This window comes from Jaculus jaculus, chromosome X, assembly GCF_020740685.1.
Source record: "Jaculus jaculus isolate mJacJac1 chromosome X, mJacJac1.mat.Y.cur, whole genome shotgun sequence".
NCBI lineage: Eukaryota > Metazoa > Chordata > Mammalia > Rodentia > Dipodidae > Jaculus > Jaculus jaculus.
The window spans coordinates 20,534,377-20,549,756 of NC_059125.1; the positions used below are offsets into that span (position 1 = coordinate 20,534,377).

At 37.4% G+C, this 15,380-nt stretch overlaps 1 pseudogene; it reads right to left on the reverse strand.

Moving 5' to 3' along the window:
- Nucleotides 1-13,784: 13,784 nt before the first annotated feature.
- Nucleotides 13,785-15,036, reverse strand: LOC101609680 (annotated as a pseudogene).
- Nucleotides 15,037-15,380: the final 344 nt, after the last annotated feature.

Consider the following 15,380-nt stretch of genomic DNA (forward strand, 5'->3'; position numbering starts at 1 on the left):
GAAACAAACACACGCACGCCGCACGCCAACTGGAAACTCCCTCACTTCCCTTTTTCCTTTCTTAATGGCTTCTTAGCCTGGTATTCACTTTCTAGGGATATGTGATGTATTATTGTATGTTTTTACTCAACAAATGGCCCAAATTTAGCAATTATGTACTCTCAAAATGTATTATTATATTACATGCATGAGTTAGGAATTTTAGCCAGGATTCTAAAAAGGCGGATATCACATCTTAGTCATTTGTGTCCTATATGGATGCATATCCCATGAGTATATGATCCTAGCAATCCTGTATCAGAATCTAATTTGCTAGATAGGAATGATCTTCTTCCAAAATACAGTGTTCCTAGGAAGAGCCTTGTGATAACTTGGGAGTGAAATTGTTCCTGAACACATTGGACACTTCCTGGGGCTTCTGAATTATGTGCGAAAGTGGGTCAAAGCTAGCATATCTGTTACTATTGTCAAGGCAACTGCCTTTCCACAGACCAACAAGGCCTGGGAAGATGACTTAAGCAATGAAACATTTATAGTAGCCTCATTATTTACTAGGTTCTTTCCCATGCCTATTGTGTTCTGTTTATAATTTTTTTATATCTTCTGGATTGGATTGGAAATAAAATAGCTACAACTATCACTAAGGTCCTGTTATGAGATCTGTGATCAGAAAGAATCAATGAAAGAAGTAACTGAGTAACTGTCTTCTCACCCATAGAGCCATATAACAATTCTATCAAGAACTGAAAATTCTAGGCGTAAGCATTCTATTTTCATATTTATTTTGTATTGTGGGCTTTATGCGGCTCAATTAGAGAGAACAATGTAGCTCTTAGTCTCAATGTTAATGTATTTACAACAGTTCCTTGGACGCTACTCTGTGCTACATATAAAATATGTGATTTCTGTGCATTTTTTATTCCTCCCAACCTTTAAAAAGCTGTTTGGGCTCATTTTTTGTCATTTTTTTCCATTTCCACAGACTATACTCTTAGAGGCTGTCAACAACAGAGTCCAGCATTTTTACTGCAATGCACCTTCTAGAAAGCTCTGCTACTCAAGGCCCTCACTGATGTCCATGACCTTGGCATTTACTCTCTAGCCTACATTGATTCCAGGAGTTGTCCTTTGCATTTGTGCCACTGTATAAGACAATCCAGACACTATCATTTTGATAACTAATACTAGTTCTTCTCATATGGTTAAGGCAAATTTAAACCTTAAGGAACTCATACTTATTTATTTTCTTTGAGGTGGGCTGGAAAAGTGTACTGGAAAAGAGGAAAAAACTTACCTCCTTTTCTGTGATTAGTTTTTTTTTTTTTTTTTTTTTTGCAGAAACTAGTCCCAAAATATTCTTTACAAAGTTTATCTGCCTGTATACTTCATTTCACTGTATTTTTACAGAAGAAAAAGAATCTTTCCTTTATATAGAGTAGGAAAGTAAGATCTGGAGAAGTCAAATGACTGGACCAGTTTGCCCATCCAGGACGTAGCAAAACTAAGGTGGGTAACAAAGACTGAGAACAACATGATTCTGTCCCACTTTTTAAGAGCAACATCTTTTGAATAAAAGTGAATTCTGCATTTTGAAGCTATTAAACCTTATGAATTGGATATACTAAGACCTTAAGTAAAGAAGAAAAATAATGTGAGACCTAATGAGTACCAGTTCCTAGGGAGAAATATGTAAGAATGGATTGTACAAGCAATACAGCAACAAACAATGCCTGTCTTGTTGTTAACCACTATAATAGGAGAGGGATCAATAAGGGACTACAGCCATGGCTGTTGGGATCCAAGGCATTGCTTGTCAATTGCTATTGAAAGCCAGATTATTTGTTGACAATATCCTTTGGCCTATAAGAAAGATTACATTGACAGTGACTGCTTTTGGGACACGGAGTAAAATTAACTTCCAGGTTATCCCCGTCAAGGACCATTAAGTTCTGAACTATGAGGGACACTGTGAACAAGTCATATTTTAACCTCCCATGAGCACACGGCCGGCAGGTTTCGCCCCCACCCTCTCCTCCCTTCAACAAATCTGACCTTCACTGAAATTTATGTGAAAATGAAAAGGGAGAAGAAAGCTGTGGCCCTGCCAAATTCTGACGATGTTACTCATTTTAATTACTGGTATTTGGAAATTAAATGGCCTAGGGCTTGTTCGGCAATTTGTTTCAGGAAAAAAAAAATGATTTAAGTAAGCCTCACAGTCCCAGCATCTTTTTACAGCAGGTGTTGAACAAGGTGTTCATTTTTCTTTTTACAGAGTGTCCTTGTAAGCATAATAACAATTAGGAAGCAAGGCCTTCACATCAAAACCCCAGGCTCGTCCTGACATTCTTCCTTTGGCTACTTCTTTGCTGATAGTTTCCTCAGTCAGCTTTGCAAATGAATGCAATTGAAAATTTCTTTTAAATACTGGCACATGTTGGAGACATTTTTGTGAAGGTAAAGATTTTAAAAGATAATATTAAGAGTACTTTTTAAAGTTAATCCAACTGCTTTTATGTCAGGTTCTAGAGTCTAACTCAGTATTTAGTTAAAATGACATTAACATGATAATAATTTAAGGCATTTTAAAAGAAAAGGACCAATAAATGAAGTTTGATTTGAATACATGTTTCTCTCCATCAAAATTAGTCATCAACTAACATCTTTATGTGAGTAGGTCATACATGGAATATAATTCTGCAAAGAAAACATGGTACATATACACAATTGAATTTTATTCAGCCATAAAGAATTGAAATCATGGCATTTGCAGAAAAATGGGTGCAAGTGGAGACCATTATGTTAAGTGAGATAAGCCAGAAAGACACATACCATGTTTTCTCTGATATGATATATAGATACATATATAAATCTCTCTCTCTAGATAGATATAGAGATAGTGTGTGTGTGTGTGTGTGTAGAAACTGGCCCATGAGAGGAAAGAAAAAGATGTCAAAGGAGAGGGAGAGACAAAAGAGAGTAATGGAATATATGTGACATGAAAGCAGAAAATGGGACTTCTTTGGGGTGGATGACAATCAGCAAAAGGGGTAGGGAATGGGGAACACAGTTTAGAGGGGGATGAATTATCACAAAGCAAAGTGACTTATATGTGTGAAAATGCAATCATGAAACCCATGCTAATTTAACATATTAATAAGGTGATGTAAAATTAATTTTATTGTGGTAAGAACACTTGCTATGAGGTTTACTTTTTGAAGGTTTTAAGTATAATGCTGCATTGTTCACTATAGGCACAGTTTCATGCAGTGAATCTCTAGGGCTTATTCATCTTACTTATGTAAAACTTTATACTCATTGATTTTTAACTCCCTATTTTCATATGGTCCAAGTCCCTTGGAAGCCATTATTTAATTCTAATTTTGCAAACTTGATTATAAGTTTCATATTATTGAATCTTGCAGTATTTGTTCTGTGGCTGATATATTTCTCTTAGCAAAATATCTTCAATGTCCACCCACATGATCATATATTAAATAATTTCATTCTTCTTAAGGCCAAATAAGATTTTGTTTAAATATTTTATTTATTTGTTTTCAAGGAGAGAAAGAGTGAGAGTGAGAGTGAGAGCGAGAGCGAGAGAGAGACTATCTGGGCATACTAGGGTCTGTAGCCACTGCAAATGAATTCCTAATGAAGGCATCACTTTGTGCACTTGGATTTATATGAGTACTGGGGAATCAAACCCAGGTCATTAGGCTTTGTAGGCAAGACCTTAACTGCTGAGCCATATCTTCAGCCCACGAATACAAGTTTCTTATGTACATATACCACACTTTTTATGAATTGATCTGTGGATGGACATTTAGGTTACTTAAATGTTGTAGTTTTGTTCATGATGCTGGGACAAAACATGCAACCAAAAGCAGCTAATGGGAAGAAACGGGTTTGTTGGCCTAAAATGCTTAATGACCGCAGAAAAAGATGGTAGAGCAGAGGCTCGACATCAATTCTTGCCACAGCATATGGAAAATAACAATAAGAGAGCGAGACAAACTCTGACAAGGGAGAAGCTGGGTTATAATGACTCAAAGCCAACCCCCAACAACATACCCCTTCAAGCAAGGTTCTGTCTCCCAAAATGCCATCAACTGGGGACCAAGTATTTAAAACACATTAGTTTATGGGAGACATCTGATTTAAACCACCACATAATATATCTTCATTATTACAAATTGTCCTTGAAAAGTTGTAAATGAAATCCTCTCTGTGACAGTTAATACCTGGTAGTCAACTTGACAGGATATAGAAACACAGTGGAAACCAATCACTTGGTATATCTATTAGGGTTTTTTAGAGTAGAATGAGGTGGGAACACCCACTCTAACTGTGGGCAGAGCTATTCTCTAGGCTGTGTTTCTGGACTATATACAAATGATAGAGATAGCTGAGTGGCCACGTTCATTTCTTCGTGCTGCTTGCTCACTCTGTGTGTGTATGTTTATCTATGGCATGTCCAACAAATGCCAGATGCCTGCAGTGTTTTCATATATGGCTTGGTGAGGGTGTCTAGTAACTGAACCCTTGTTGGCAGGCTGTTTTTGCAAGAAAGCATCTTTAACCCCTGAGCAATCTATGTAGACCTTTATTTTCTTGAAAACCAACTGAAGTTGTAGAATGCTTAATCTTAGATCCCTGTTATATAAAAATCATACTAATATTAAATTTAGGATAACCGTTTGCATTTCAGTGATTATCTCAGTCTTAAAGATGGTGATAGAATCTGATATATTGGAGAATCTGGCATGTGGATCAACTTTGAAATGGGTAATTAATATTAGATTTGCTATGACTCAGACTTGAAAGGTATAAGAAAATTCATTTGAGGGCTGGAGAGATTGCTTAGTGGTTAAGGTGTTTGCCTGTGAAGCCTAAGGACCCAGGTTCAATTCCTCAGGTACCAATTAAGTTAGATGTATACGGTGACCTCTGCATCTGGAGTTCATTTGCAGTGGCTAGAGGCCCTGGCACACCCATTCTCTATCAGGCTCTTCCTCTCTCTCCTGTCTTTCTTTCTCAAATAAATAAATAAAATATTAAAAAATTAGTCAGGCAAGGGCTGATTTATCCACTCATAGTTACATTGCACATTTTGTAAGGACATAGGCTTTATCTAAACTTTGTCTGCAATGTTCCTTTTGTCTCTTGATATCTACTCCCTAAGAACATAATGAGACCTTCCATGCCAATATCAATTAAGACTGATATTCAAATAGTCCAAGAGCAAGAATCATTTTCTTTTGAGAAAAAGTCCTGTTTAAGAGCTATTTTTATTGAATGCAATATTTGAGATAAGATTAACTCCATTGAAAATGTTTAAGTGGGTATCAATAAATGACACATACATGACAGCTAGGAGCTCTGAATGCAACTCTGTCTCCTAACCCTTCTGAGATTATGATGAATAAAAAAATAAAATTCATAAAGCATAGGGTGACGAGAAAACACAGTGACTCAGTTAGATTGTGCTTGCTTAGTATGAATAAGGCCCTGGGTTCAATCCCGAGTAAAACAAAACAAAACAAAAAAAATAAGAAAAGAAAGGCTGGGGAGATGGCTTCATGGTTAAGGTGTTTGCCTATGAAGTCTAAGGACCCAGGTTTGATTCCAAGTACCCACATAAGCCGGATGCACAAGGGGGTGCATGTGTCTGGAGTTTGTTTGCAATGGCTAGAGGCCCTAGCACACCCATTCTCTCTCTCTCTCTCTCTCTCTCTCTCTCTGCCTCTTTCTCTCAAAAGCATTTTAAAAAAGAAGAAAAGGAGAAGGAGGAGAGGAGGAGGAGGGAGAGGAAAGGGAGGGACACAGGACAAAAAAAAAAAAGGACAGGTGGAAAATTGGAATCAAATATTTTCTAAAGGTTTTTCTACTTCTCTCTCTCTCTCTGTAGTATGTGGTGTGTGTGGTGTATGCATGTGTACTGAGATGCACACACCCCATATGTGCATGTTGCAGAGGTCAGAGGAAGATGTTGCATGAAGAGATCTATCACACTTCTGCCTTATTTATCCAAGACAGTCTCTCTGAACCCAGGATTCCCTGTTTTATGGTTAGACTGGCTGTCTAGGGATCCCATTATCCAGCAGGATATACTCCCCCTCAGCACTGAGGTTATTGCATGCTCAGCTCTGCCTTTTCACTCTGATATATCTTAAATCCAAGGAAGGAAGTGGGACAAAAACTCCATGAAGTAGACAATAAGGAAATTGAGGCACAGAATGTTTATTAACTTGTCTAAGGTTGCCCAAAGTCATCCAGCTAGTAAGACACAACACTGGGATCCAAATCCCTATCAATCTTGATATTTGATCTATAATAAATCTATTAAAGAAGTATTTTGGCCGGGCGTGGTGGTGCACGCCTTTAATCCCAGCACTCAGGAGGCAGAGGTAGGAGGATTGCCGAGAGTTCGAGGCCACCCTGAGACTACATAGGGAATTTCAGGTCAGCCTGAGCCAGAGTGATACCCTACCTCGAAAAACCAAAACAACAACAACAACAAAAGAAGCAAATGTCAGGGAACATTGCAGAAAAGGGGTAGGAAAGAAGGTAAGAGTCACAGGGTGAAAAGGTGCACTGGAGGGATTTTCCACCCCTCAAGAACTGAGTGGTGCAACAATGACTCCACAGTGATTCCTGATACTCTGAGGAGGGCCTTCAGTGTTATTGGGGTGGGAGAGAGGGGACATAACTTGTTGAGAATACAACAACTTTTCAGTATGTTCATATAATACAGTTCCCAATTGTGCTTTTTTTAAAATTCTCTTCAAAATTCAATTTATTTGACATTTAAGACTTTTTGTTATGTATATTTCTAGGCACTTTCTAAAGTCAATATGGATAAATTTTTCCTATGTTGTAATTGTGGGCTACTTCTATTTCTACAAGTAATTTGTCACAATAACTATGTGTCATAGACCTATCTGCTAAATATTGTGTTTTTTGAGGTAAAAACAATGAATTATTGTCCTCCAAATGATAATACTCTCCTGGCAAAAGCATTATGTGTATATGAGCTTGGTTTGAATTTATTACAGATCATGGATTTGAAAAATTGAGACTAATTTGTGCCCAATATTTTAATAATTTTCTCACAGCATTTTAATCCCTTTCATTGAGGTAGCTTCTTTTCTATCTTTTGTTTAGAAATTTTCTAGGCCAGATTATAGAAATATTTTGGAAGCATTTATCTGATATGATTAAACCAATTACCATTTTTATATATGCACATATTATATTGATCCATATAGAAAGGTAAATTCCATTAAAAAAGTCCAGGCAAATCTTTACATTGTAAAATTACAGCAAATAGCATGTTTCCCTCAAAAATGAACGATTTAAGGATATTGGTTGTTAAATATGTTTGTTATTTGTTTGCTGATGGCTGGAATTCTGTCCTTTTGGCATGACTGATTTGTAGGTGGAACAGACTGGCATGTAGGCAATAGATGGTTAGGCAACAGAGAGAGAGAGAGAGAGAGAGAGAGAGAGAGAGAGAGAGAGAGAGAGAGAGGGAGAGAGAGACAGGTTATGCACCTCATCTCTGTTCCTGTTGCTTTGGGGACCCTACTCAGTGGGGTTATGATAGTCATTGTGGGGACAAAAAGGCCTCAATTGGTCCCTGTGGTATAGCGGGGGAACTATAGGCAAATTCTTCATAGACCTTAATCTTCAATATCCTCCAGCATCTAACCATCAACATTAATTAGCCAATATTGCTCTCTTAGGCTATACACCATATATGACCATAATGGGGACTATGTTTTCTTGACCTTGATTTTTTTTTTCATTCTTAAATTGCTAATGGCTACAAAGTAATGCATCAAAAGGAATTTCATGTCAATGGAAGTAGTACAGCTGAAATGTAGTTGAATATGCTCCTGTTAGGAAAAAAAGCAGAAAATGAAAAGAGAGAGAACACTTGGCTAAACAGCAGAGACATGCTTTATTCGGGAAAACCCGAGAAGGGCTCTGACCAGGCAGGTCAAAAGCTACTTCCCTTACAGATTAGGGAGTACTTAATGGGGCTGTGGAGGCATTGGAATTCTTTGGTTACAGGGATGTCCACTTCAGGGTAGTGATAATCAGACAGGTGTCTTGGTTCATTCCAGAAAAGTGGTCATTGGGAGGGTTGGTCTGGGTCATTCTTGGGAAACAAAGAGTTACAATGAAATGACAGAGTCCAAAAATGTAGGCATTATTATTCTAAAAAGTCCCATTTGCCGGGCGTGGTGGCGCACGCCTTTAATCCCAGCACTCGGGAGGCAGAGGTAGGAGGATTGCCATAAGTTCAAGGCCACCCTGAGATGACAGTTAATTGCAGGTCAGCCTGCACCAGAGTGAGACCCTACCTCGGAAAAGCAAAAAACAACAAAAAAAATAAAAAGTCCCATTTGTTAGGTTATATCAGTGATGTTCTTTAAGACTTCTTAGTACAGATATGCAAACTAGAAATGGGAAAATATAATGTTTAATAAATATCATTTTGAAGAGACAATGAACAACTCATGTACAAGCAGATTAATTTATTTCCCAGGGAACATCTGGCTAGTGAGGATGAACTCAGAATAATACTTTGTGGTATTTTGTGATTTCTAGTCTATTCCTTGTATTCTTATTTATTTCATTATTAAAGAGGTTTAAGGCAGGTGGTAAACAAAATTAAATCCTGTATGTTGTGTCTACTATATGGATGAGATACACATTGGAGACGGTAGCTCACTTGTATTTCACCTGTGTCAAAGACATTGAAGTGAGTTTTTTTACTGTTATTTCACTATTCAATATCATTCATCCAGTTGTAAATAAAAATGAAAATATTGTGACATATTTCAGAAAAGGCAAAGGACCATCTAAAGTTTTTTTTTTGATCAAAATAAATATAAACATAAAAAGCCAAAGGAGAGTTAATGAATTCAGATGGGTTGATAAATTAAACTAAAAGGCCAGTAATAGTTTGTAGAAGGTTTCTCTGGCTCAAAAAGGCTCTGCAGGAAATATGACCATAAATTCAATCTCAGTCAGTCAATTCATTAAACAACATAGCAACATAAAAGGCTATGTTATGCCCCCCCACCCCCTGCCAATTGATTGTCAGTGGGTTTCTTTTTTTCTCTTTGTTTCTGCAGCTGGGTGTTTGGCATCCTATACCCACAACATATGCAGCTTGTCTAAAGCTTTGATTTACACACAGTCCATTTCAGACTACATACTTAATCCCTTTAGGCAGAGAATTTTATGAATCTATCCACTGAAAATCAATATTATTTTCTAAGTGTCAGTATTTTACTACTTAAGATATAAACAAAGTTAGGTTTTAAACAAATCAATTTTAAAAAGTATAAAAGTAGGTATAGTGGTACATGCCTCTAATGTTAATATTTGGGATGTAGAAGTGGAAGGCTAATGAATTCAAGGTCATCCTTGGCTACTCAGAGAGTTTGAGTTCCAGCCTGGGCTACACGGGACCCTACTTTCAATAGCACAAGAAAAATATAACAAAGTATATGAATAATATGGTGACAAAGGGCAAAGGCAGGTATAATTTTCAAAGTGATCACCTCCAAATGATGTTGAATTTTTCTAAACATTAAAACATGGGTTTTTATTAGCAATAAAATCTCAGAAGAGAGCATTACCCAGGAAAATTATTGTCCATGTGAAGTTAATGGACCTCTCCCTTGCCTTGGGCTATGAAATCTTTTAGCCAGTCATCCATCACTCACAGAAAATGCCTGTGACAGAGTCATTAACATATAAAAATGTTGAAAAAATAATGATATAAGATTAAAAATACAACCAAGTTACAAACTTTATACCTAAGGTATCATCAGTAGCAATTTTTATAGATTTTTTTCTATTAAGTTTCAGTGAAGATATGACCTTCTCTATATATACATTATTTCCATAGAGAATAAATACATCTATTCTTATACTCTATAATCTCACAGGTTCACTCTCTATATGTATATATGCACATATACACATACTCATAATAACTTTCTTTTATGTATTTAAAAAAAATATTTCATTTGTTTATTTGCAAGCAGAGAGATGGGGGTAGGGAGAATGAGTGTACCAGGAGCTCTAGCCTCTGCAAACAAACTCCAGATGTATGTGCTGTTTTGTGCATCTGGTTTACATAGGTACAGGAAAACTGAACCTGGGTCATTAGGCTTTGTAGGTGAGCGCCTTCACCAAAGAGCCACCTCTCTAGCCCCTTTTATGTTGTTTTGAACACTACAAAAAATTTGGGTTTATTCCAGGGATATGAGGATAATTCAGCAAATGCAAATCAATAAGTAAAATATAGCACATAAAAAGATTTAAGTACAAAACTCACATGATGGTGTTAATAAATGAAGAAAAGGCATGAACAACTTTTTTATGGATTTGAGAATTATACTAATTTAGATAAAATATAGAATATATTCCTAACAAGTCAAGGAACTAACTTAGGTGTCCATCAGATAGAGGAATGGATAAAGAAAATGTGGTAGGAGAAATGGCTTAGCCATTAAAGCACTTGGCATCAAAGCCAATGGACCCAGGTTTGATTCCTCAGTAGCCACATAAAGGTGGATGCACAAGTCTGTTTGCAGTGGCTAGAGGACCTGGCGTGCCCATTCTTTCTTTCTCTCTATCTGCCTCTTTCTCTTCACAGATAAATAAATAAAATGAATATTTATTTTAAAAGAAAACATGGTTATGTCTACACAGTGGATTGTTTTTCTGTCATAAAAATCACTTACACAGCCAATATTTATTGTCTCTGACAATGGTTTATGATTGTGGTATTGCATACTGAAGACATATAAAGCATGGCACTTGCTCTCTGACATCTTACAATACAATTTAAGACTGCTGAACATCTATAAAATAATGATGACAGTGTGTTAACATTGGGAATTGCATGACTTGTTAAAGAAATTAAAAGGAGAGAAGGATCAATGAAGGAAGAAAAGGTAAGACTTGTGCTGCTCTGAAAGATGGGTGTAATTTGAGTTTTCTAAAGGAATGAGAAAAAGCATTCCAATAATATGCTACAATGAACAAAAGTACAAATATTAATAGAGACTGTGTGGGATATTCAATGCCAAGTTTATGTGTAGCCAAGTGTAGAGGAATGCTAAGAAGGTAACTCTTTCATCTGAAAGAACACAGCAGTATTTGATTAATAACCCAAGTTGTTATGACACACTTTGTCAAATATAGTCTACTTGATCATCTACCCTGAATCATAGTTCTCCCACCTGTGAAATTACATGTTTGTTGAGAATTAAATACAAATATATAAACTTGTAAATGTTAGTGTAATTATCATGATTATGGAAAACTGGCATTACAGCAGAAGTACTTACTGTGGTAGGGCACTTGCAGAACAGGAAAGTATCATAACTGAGACAGTGCTTTAGAAAACTTACTTCCATTAATAACAGTCAAGACAACCTAGCTGGAAGAATCTCAGAAGCATAAAAGTTATAGTGAAACTACTACAGAAGACACAGGCTGACCTGTCAAATAATAGATTATTGTGACACAAAGAAGTGGGGAAGGAAGGACACAAGTTCTGGAGTTTTTACCATATTTGTGGATCTCTTCATGAAGGATATTTTAAATATATTAAAAATATTATTTATTTACTTATTTTGCAACAGAGAATGAGAATGGGTGTACCAGGGCCTCTAGTCTCTGCAATCAAACTCACGGTGCATGTGCCACTTTATACATCAGGTGTTACGTGGGTACTGGAGAATCAAACCCAGGTTGTTCAGCTTTGCAGGCAAGTGCCTTAACCACTGTGAAATATCTCCATCACTTTAAGTATTTTTTTAATTAATTAAGTAAACTTTTATTGAAGCTTACATTGTGGTACAGAAATACATTTCAACTGATTAAAGTCCAACACCAATTAAGAGAGAAATTATGGCACCAAAATTTTCCCTCCTCTATCACATTTAGAATACTATTTGATCTACATTTCTCATTTTTTTAGGCTTTGTTCCTCATAAATTTGTGTGAGTTTTCAACATCAGAATTCTTAATTCTATTGGGGGGAAGGGGAGAAAAAGAAATCAAACCTCAGGCCAACAAATGTCATCAAATCTATTGGGACACTGTTCAAGAACAAAATCCATCTTAAACATTGTTCCTTGCAACAGGGCAAGTGAAAAGGTTAAGCGCTGGGCTCACCACGGAGGCAAACTGATAAAGCTGACAGAGAGCTCCTCAGTGAAACAGTCCATCAACAGCATGCATAACACTAAAGTCAGGACTCTTCCAACCACTTGATTTCAAACCAAGTATGTTCTATGTGTAGAAACACTAAGAAAAGGTGTTTCATTTATAAATACGGAAGGAACAAAACATCAGTGCATCAATCCAGAAATTGTCAGGAAAAAATTGTGAGGACAACAGATACAAAATTTAGTCAACTTTGCTCTTATCTCAGTTGCTTAAATCCCATAGTATTTGCAAATTAGCTAAAAAGGAGGTAACTCTAGAAAGCTGGCATTTCTAGTCTGCTCCCATTGAGTATTTTCAGAAGACTGTTATTCATTCATGCACTCTGCTGTATGGCTCTCAGGGCAACAGTTCTCATTTTGGACAGTCATTCATTTGATCATGTGAATGAAGACCAAAAGGAACAGGTAAAGCCAGACAGTCCACATGCGTCACAAATCACACAACTTGAAGTCAAGATGGAAAAGCCATAGAGTCAGCTTTAAATCCAAGTTCACAGGACACCATTGGTGGAAACTGGTGACAATGGCTGCTGGAAGTAAGCAAAGCTGAATGATCTAAGTCCAGGACACCACTTTGCTAAATCTCCCTGCTTAAGACTTCTTGGTAAGAATCCTCTCAGATCACTTAACAAGTTAGTAAAGGCAGTACACTACTGCATTAGAAGCTAACTACTAAAGAGCATCCCTTAACAGAAGGTTTCCACAGGGATTGGCTATATCTTGATCTACCAACTGTATAGGTCCTCCCACTAATCATACAGGAGACCTTTAATTTCATTTCTGAGACATTATTGTCATATTCCAGAAGAGCTCAAAAGGCCACGTTCCCATGGCCTTAAAGAAAAATTAAGCCCAGGGACTATTTCCCCATCTCCCCCACATGGGGTGTAAGATTAGTATACAAACCCACAGTGGCACAGTGTATTGCTTTAATTGGGGGGGGTGGAGTGGGAGGCAAGATAACATGGTGAGGGAAGAAAGCAAAGGACTTCAAATGTAGGAATAATCATTCAAATATTTATACACAAATGAACTGGAATTTTTTTTTTTTCGAGGTAGGGTCTCACTCTGGCTCAGGCTGACCTGGAATTCACTATGTAGTCTCAGGGTGGCCTTGAACTCACATTGATGCTCCTACCTCTGCCTCCCAAGTGCCAGGATTAAAGGCGTGTTACACCATGCCTGGTTTGGAATCATTTTCTTAAGGATTCAACTTATGGAAGAAAAACTTTAATTGCCGTTGCAAAAAACACCTGTATGAAGTAGAAACTGGTTTTTTAAATAACATTAGTAGAGAATATATTCTAGAAAGTGGAGGTAACTGGATGTAAAATTCTGGCAGCAATTTAACAGAACAGTCCCAGATGGTCAGCTGAGGCCAACATCTAATGAGGACGAAAGCCTTGTCTGTGGGGAATTTTGGACAATACTTGCAGAAATATTATACTGTGCATAAACCAAATTGAATTGTTTCCACATGAGTTGTAAAGTTTCACATAGTAAAAGATTTTTCTACATGCACTTCAATTTCACAGCAAGAGTGGCATAGAATACCTAAACACAGAAGACAGCATTCATGCAAGATATCTAACTCCTTGATACAATAATGCATACACTTCAAAATGATTACACTATCATCACACCTAGGGCTTTCTGCAACTACGAGGTGGTGGTCATGGACAGCATGGCCCCCAGTGTCAACATCTAGAAAGCAGCCACCACCTTCTATGTGTCTTCTCTTTTTGCGCTTTTTCTTCATCTTTCTTAATCAACTCTGCTGTTGTTGCTTCTTAGCAAAACTGGTAAAAACAAAATTGTAATCATTGAACATGGAGCTCTGGCAATCAAGATGTTTAAAACCTTCAATCTTTTGGGGTGAAGAAAGCACTGTGCGACAATTAGAACTCTGATTAACAAAGAAGGTGGTCACAAACTTTCCTGGCTTGAAGACGTCCACAACTTTCCTGATCAGGTCATCATAGGAGGTCTGACTTAAGTTTGTTACATAGCTGACATAAGAAAATTCTGGTTCTGGAGTGATATGAATTATCCAATAAGTTCCATCCGATTTCATTCCATTCATCAAATACCCACAAGAATTGAACAGTGTGGCATCAATGACAGAACCTAGTATCAGGTCACGAATTCCACGCTCTCGAGTGACATCCTTTGCAGTAACACCGTCTTTCATGTAGAACTGGTCCATAACTGCTGGGTCAAGCTCACTCATCAGAATTTCCAGGGTTTGATCTGGCTGACTGATTACCCGACTCTCTGGGAAATCCAAAGTATACAAGTACCGACAGTCAGAATTCATACATCCCATAAAATATGCTGCTCCGTTTGGGAAAATTGCATTCAGAAACTCTATTTCTTCTTGGAAATTCCGGTGTGGGTACCCTTTGTGAGAAGGCTTCATGAAATTCTTACGAGAATAAGAGAAGCTTTGAATTCAGTCAAACCCACTGTAATCCCTAGCAAGCTTCAACAGGGGAACCAGTGCTTTCAGCAAGAGGGTGGTACCACATGTCTTCAAAATGAAACGTCTCTTGGAAACAAACATGCTACTCTCACTGAGTATATAAGCTTCCTGCTTGTCAGTTTTTGTCACACTTATGATTGAGCATTGCACATCCTTCCAAAGGACGTCCCATTCAGACCTCAGGATGGTGCAAAGATCCCCAGATCCCTGGTTAGCGACGGATTGCAGCCTGGAGAACCAAACCTCCAGCAGCTTCTCGGTCCCTTCAAAAAAATGCGCAGCTTCCATCACCATGAGACTAGCGAACAACCAACAACCACAGAAAATCAACTAAAATTAAATCTCTTCTCCCGCCACTGTGGATTGTTCCAACTGTGTTACTAAAGTTCTGGTTCCTTTTTTTTTTTTTTTTTTTTTTTTTGCTATAATTTTATATTAACTTTTTTTTTTTTAGAAAAAAAAGGATTAATTAAAAATTCCCCGGCTATTTTCGTGAGCGAAAGTTGAACGTGAGTCTGTTGGAAATAAAGAGGCAGATAGAATTCAGTCTCTGGCAGTCTGCTGCTTTCCCCATTAGAGAGAGAGTTGAGCGAGTCCTAGCTAATGTCGCCGGCCATACTGTGTAAGCGAGT